We start from the raw sequence: 7,401 nt of genomic DNA, 5'->3' as shown, positions 1-7,401 counted from the left end.
TCTGTACCGGTAATACCCCTGTATATAGCCTCCACATTGACTCTGTACCATAACACCCTGTATATAGCCTCCACATTGACTCTGTACCATAACCCCTGTATATAGCCTCCACATTGACTCTGTACCATAATACCCTGTATATAGCCTCCACATTGACTCTGTACCGGTACCCCCTGTATATAGCCTCCACATTGACTCAGTACCATAATACCCTGTATATAGCCCCCACATTGACTCTGTACCGTAACACCCTGTATATAGCCTCCACATTGACTCTGTACCGGTAATCCCCTGTATATAGCCTCCACATTGACTCTGTACCGGTACCCCTGTATATAGCCTCCACATTGACTCTGTACCATAACACCCTGTATATAGCCTCCACATTGACTCTGTACCATAACACCCTGTATATAGCCTCCACATTGACTCTGTACCGGTACCCTGTATATAGCCTCCACATTGACTCTGTACCGTAATACCCTGTATATAGCCTCCACATTGACTCTGTACCATAACACCCTGTATATAGCCTCCACATTGACTCTGTACCGTAACACCCTGTATATAGCCTCCACATTGACTCTGTACCGGTACCCCTGTATATAGCCTCCACATTGACTCTGTACCGGTAACCCCTGTATATAGCCTCCACATTGACTCTGTACCGGTAACCCCTGTATATAGCCTCCACATTGACTCTGTACCATACCCCCTGTATATAGCCTCCACATTGACTCTGTACCATAACCCCTGTATATAGCCTCCACATTGACTCTGTACCGGTACCCTGTATATAGCCTCCACATTGACTCTGTACCATAACCCCTGTATATAGCCTCCACATTGACTCTGTACCATAACACCCTGTATATAGCCTCCACATTGACTCTGTACCGTAATACCCTGTATATAGCCTCCACATTGACTCTGTACCGTACCCCTGTATATAGCCTCCACATTGACTCTGTACCGTAACCCCTGTATATAGCCTCCACATTGACTCTGTACCGTAACACCCTGTATATAGCCTCCACATTGACTCTGTACCGTAACCCCTGTATATAGCCTCCACATTGACTCTGTACCATAACCCCTGTATATAGCCTCCACATTGACTCTGTACCGGTAACCCCCTGTATATAGCCTCCACATTGACTCTGTACCGGTAATACCCTGTATATAGCCTCCACATTGACTCTGTACCATACCCCCTGTATATAGCCTCCACATTGACTCTGTACCATAATACCCTGTATATAGCCTCCACATTGACTCTGTACCATAACACCCTGTATATAGCCTCCCCATTGACTCTGTACCGTAATACCCTGTATATAGTCTCGACATTGACTCTGTACCATAACACCCTGTATATAGCCTCCACATTGACTCTGTACCGTAACACCCTGTATATAGCCTCCACATTGACTCTGTACCGTAATACCCTGTATATAGCCTCCACATTGACTCTGTACCATAACACCCTGTATATAGTCTCCACCTTGACTCTGTACCGGTATCCCCTATATATATCCTCCACATTGACTCTGTACCGGTATCCCCTGTATATAGTCTCCACACTGACTCTGTACCAGTACCCCCTGTATATAGCCTCCACATTGACTCTGTACTGGTATCCCCTGTATATAGCCTCCACATTGACTCTGTACCATAATACCCTGTATATAGCCTCCACATTGACTCTGTACCAGTACCCCCTGTATATAGCCTTCACATTGACTCAGTACCATAACACCCTGTATATAGCCTCCACATTGACTCTGTACCATAACACCCTGTATATAGCCTCCACATTGACTCTGTACCGTAATACCCTGTATATAGCCTCCACATTGACTCTGTACCGGTACCCCTGTATATAGCCTCCACATTGACTCTGTACCGGTAATACCCTGTATATAGCCTCCACATTGACTCTGTACCATAACACCCTGTATATAGCCTCCACATTGACTCTGTACCGTAATACCCCTGTATATAGCCTCCACATTGACTCTGTACCGGTAACACCCTGTATATAGCCTCCACATTGACTCTGTACCATAACCCCTGTATATAGCCTCCACATTGACTCTGTACCATAACACCCTGTATATAGCCTCCACATTGACTCTGTACCATAATACCCCCTGTATATAGCCTCCACATTGACTCTGTACCGTAATACCCTGTATATAGCCTCCACATTGACTCTGTACCATAACACCCTGTATATAGCCTCCACATTGACTCTGTACCGTAATACCCTGTATATAGCCTCCACATTGACTCTGTACCGGTAACACCCTGTATATAGCCTCCACATTGACTCTGTACCGGTAACCCCTGTATATAGCCTCCACATTGACTCTGTACCGGTAACCCCTGTATATAGCCTCCACATTGACTCTGTACCGGTACCCCTGTATATAGCCTCCACATTGACTCTGTACCATAACACCCTGTATATAGCCTCCACATTGACTCTGTACCGTAACCCCTGTATATAGCCTCCACATTGACTCTGTACCGTAACCCCTGTATATAGCCTCCACATTGACTCTGTACCGTAATACCCTGTATATAGCCTCCACATTGACTCTGTACCGTAATACCCTGTATATAGCCTCCACATTGACTCTGTACCGGTACCCCTGTATATAGCCTCCACATTGACTCTGTACCGGTAACCCCTGTATATAGCCTCCACATTGACTCTGTACCGTAATACCCTGTATATAGCCTCCACATTGACTCTGTACCATAACACCCTGTATATAGCCTCCACATTGACTCTGTACCGTAATACCCTGTATATAGCCTCCACATTGACTCTGTACCATAACACCCTGTATATAGCCTCCACATTGACTCTGTACCGTAATACCCTGTATATAGCCTCCACATTGACTCTGTACCAGTACCCCTGTATATAGCCTCCACATTGACTCTGTACCAGTAACCCCTGTATATAGCCTCCACATTGACTCTGTACCGGTAATCCCCTGTATATAGCCTCCACATTGACTCTGTACCGGTACCCCTGTATATAGCCTCCACATTGACTCTGTACCATAACACCCTGTATATAGCCTCCACATTGACTCTGTACCGTAATACCCTGTATATAGCCTCCACATTGACTCTGTACCGTAATACCCTGTATATAGCCTCCACATTGACTCTGTACCATAACCCCTGTATATAGCCTCCACATTGACTCTGTACCGGTAATACCCTGTATATAGCTCCACATTGACTCTGTACCGGTACCCCTGTATATAGCCTCCACATTGACTCTGTACCATAACACCCTGTATATAGCCTCCACATTGACTCTGTACCGTAATACCCCCTGTATATAGCCTCCACATTGACTCTGTACCAGTACCCCCTGTATATAGCCTCCACATTGACTCTGTACCATAACACCCTGTATATAGCCTCCACATTGACTCTGTACCGGTAACCCCTGTATATAGCCTCCACATTGACTCTGTACCGGTACCCTGTATATAGCCTCCACATTGACTCTGTACCATAACACCCTGTATATAGCCTCCACATTGACTCTGTACCGGTATCCCCTGTATATAGCCTCCACATTGACTCTGTACCGTAACACCCTGTATATAGCCTCCACATTGACTCTGTACCATAACACCCTGTATATAGCCTCCACATTGACTCTGTACCGGTACCCTGTATATAGCCTCCACATTGACTCTGTACCAGTAACCCTGTATATAGCCTCCACATTGACTCTGTACCGGTATCCCCTGTATATAGCCTCCACATTGACTCTGTACCGGTACCCTGTATATAGCCTCCACATTGACTCTGTACCATAACACCCTGTATATAGCCTCCACATTGACTCTGTACCGGTACCCTGTATATAGCCTCCACATTGACTCTGTACCATAACACCCTGTATATAGCCTCCACATTGACTCTGTACCGGTACCCCCTGTATATAGCCTCCACATTGACTCTGTACCAGTACCCCCTGTATATAGCCTCCACATTGACTCTGTACCAGTACCCCCTGTATATAGCCTCCACATTGACTCTGTACCGGTATCCCCTGTATATAGCCTCCACATTGACTCTGTACCGGTACCCCCTGTATATAGCCTCCACATTGACTCTGTACCATAACACCCTGTATATAGCCTCCACATTGACTCTGTACCGTAATACCCTGTATATAGCCTCCACATTGACTCTGTACCGTAATACCCTGTATATAGCCTCCACATTGACTCTGTACCATAACACCCTGTATATAGTCTCCACATTGACTCTGTACCGTAATACCCTGTATATAGCCTCCACATTGACTCTGTACCGGTACCCCCGGTGTATATAGCCTCCACATTGACTCTGTACCATAACACCCTGTATATAGCCTCCACATTGACTCTGTACCGTAATACCCTGTATATAGCCTCCACATTGACTCTGTACCAGTACCCCCTGTATATAGCCTCCACATTGACTCTGTACCATAACACCCTGTATATAGCCTCCACATTGACTCTGTACCGGTATCCTCCCTGTATATAGCCTCCACATTGACTCTGTACCGGTACCCTGTATATAGCCTCCACATTGACTCTGTACCATAACACCCTGTATATAGCCTCCACATTGACTCTGTACCGGTATCCCCTGTATATAGCCTCCACATTGACTCTGTACCGTAACCCCTGTATATAGCCTCCACATTGACTCTGTACCGTAACACCCTGTATATAGCCTCCACATTGACTCTGTACCGGTACCCCTGTATATAGCCTCCACATTGACTCTGTACCATAACACCCTGTATATAGCCTCCACATTGACTCTGTACCATAACACCCTGTATATAGCCTCCACATTGACTCTGTACCATAATACCCTGTATATAGCCTCCACATTGACTCTGTACCGGTACCCCTGTATATAGCCTCCACATTGACTCTGTACCGGTAATACCCTGTATATAGCCTCCACATTGACTCTGTACCAAAACACCCTGTATATAGCCTCCACATTGACTCTGTACCGGTACCCCTGTATATAGCCTCCACATTGACTCTGTACCGGTATCCCCTGTATATAGCCTCCACATTGACTCTGTACCATAACACCCTGTATATAGCCTCCACATTGACTCTGTACCATAACACCCTGTATATAGCCTCCACATTGACTCTGTACCGGTAATACCCTGTATATAGCCTCCACATTGACTCTGTACCGGTACTCCCCTGTATATAGCCTCCACATTGACTCTGTACCATAACACCCTGTATATAGCCTCCACATTGACTCTGTACCGTAATACCCTGTATATAGCCTCCACATTGACTCTGTACCAGTACCCCTGTATATAGCCTCCACATTGACTCTGTACCGTAACACCCTGTATATAGCCTCCACATTGACTCTGTACCGTAATACCCTGTATATAGCCTCCACATTGACTCTGTACCATAACCCCTGTATATAGCCTCCACATTGACTCTGTACCGGTATCCCTGTATATAGCCTCCACATTGACTCTGTACCGGTACCCCTGTATATAGCCTCCACATTGACTCTGTACCATAACACCCTGTATATAGCCTCCACATTGACTCTGTACCAGTACCCCCTGTATATAGCCTCCACATTGACTCTGTACCGTAACACCCTGTATATAGCCTCCACATTGACTCTGTACCGTAATACCCTGTATATAGCCTCCACATTGACTCTGTACCATAACACCCTGTATATAGCCTCCACATTGACTCTGTACCGTAATACCCTGTATATAGCCTCCACATTGACTCTGTACCAGTACCCCCCTGTATATAGCCTCCACATTGACTCTGTACCGGTATCCCCTGTATATAGCCTCCACATTGACTCTGTACCGGTACCCCCTGTATATAGCCTCCACATTGACTCTGTACCGGTATCCCCTGTATATGGACTCCACATTGCCTCTGTACCGTAATACCCTGTATATAGTCTCCACATTGACTCTGTACCATAACACCCTGTATATAGCCTCCACATTGACTCTGTACCGTAATACCCTGTATATAGCCTCCACATTGACTCTGTACCATAACACCCTGTATATAGCCTCCACATTGACTCTGTTCCGTAATACCCTGTATATAGCCTCCACATTGACTCTGTACCGTAATACCCTGTATATAGCCTCCATATTGACTCTGTACCATAACACCCTGTATATAGTCTCCACCTTGACTCTGTACCGGTACCCCCTGTATATAGCCTCCACATTGACTCTGTACCGATACCCCCTGTATATAGCCTCCACATTGACTCTGTACTGTAACACCCTGTATATAGCCTCCACATTGACTCTGTACCGGTATCCCCTGTATATAGCCTCCACATTGACTCTGTACCATAACACCCTGTATATAGCCTCCACATTGACTCTGTACCGTAATACCCTGTATATAGCCTCCACATTGACTCTGTACCGTAATACCCTGTATATAGCCTCCACATTGACTCTGTACCATAACACCCTGTATATAGCCTCCACATTGACTCTGTACCGTAATACCCTGTATATAGTCTCCACATTGACTCTGTACCGGTACCCCTGTATATACCCTCCACATTGACTCTGTACCGCAATACCCTGTATATAGCCTCCACATTGACTCTGTACCATAACACCCTGTATATAGCCTCCACATTGACTCTGTACCGTAATACCCTGTATATAGCCTCCACATTGACTCTGTACCGGTATCCCTGTATATAGCCTCCACATTGACTCTGTACCATAATACCCTGTATATAGCCTCCACATTGACTCTGTACCATAACACCCTGTATATAGCCTCCACATTGACTCTGTACCATAATACCCTGTATATAGCCTCCACATTGACTCTGTACCGTAATACCCTGTATATAGCCTCCACATTGACTCTGTACCGTAACACCCTGTATATAGCCTCCACATTGACTCTGTACCGTAATACCCTGTATATAGCCTCCACATTGACTCTGTACCAAAACACCCTGTATATAGTCTCCACCTTGACTCTGTACCGGTATCCCCTGTATATAGCCTCCACATTGACTCTGTACCGGTATCCCCTGTATATAGCCTCCACATTGACTCTGTACCGGTACCCCCTGTATATAGCCTCCACATTGACTCAGTACCATAACACCCTGTATATAGCCTCCACATTGACTCTGTACCGTAATACCCTGTATATAGCCTCCACATTGACTCTGTACCGTAATACCCTGTATATAGCCTCCACATTGACTCTGTACCGTAATACCCTGTATATAGCCTCCACATTGACTCTGTACCGGTAATACCCTGTATATAGTCTCCACATTGACTCTGTACCGGTACTC

The sequence above is a fragment of the Oncorhynchus tshawytscha genome, linkage group LG30, assembly GCF_018296145.1.
Source record: "Oncorhynchus tshawytscha isolate Ot180627B linkage group LG30, Otsh_v2.0, whole genome shotgun sequence".
NCBI classification, from domain to species: Eukaryota; Metazoa; Chordata; class Actinopteri; order Salmoniformes; family Salmonidae; genus Oncorhynchus; species Oncorhynchus tshawytscha.
The sequence above is the reverse complement of the archived record's forward strand: the minus strand, read 5'-3'. Positions refer to the sequence as shown.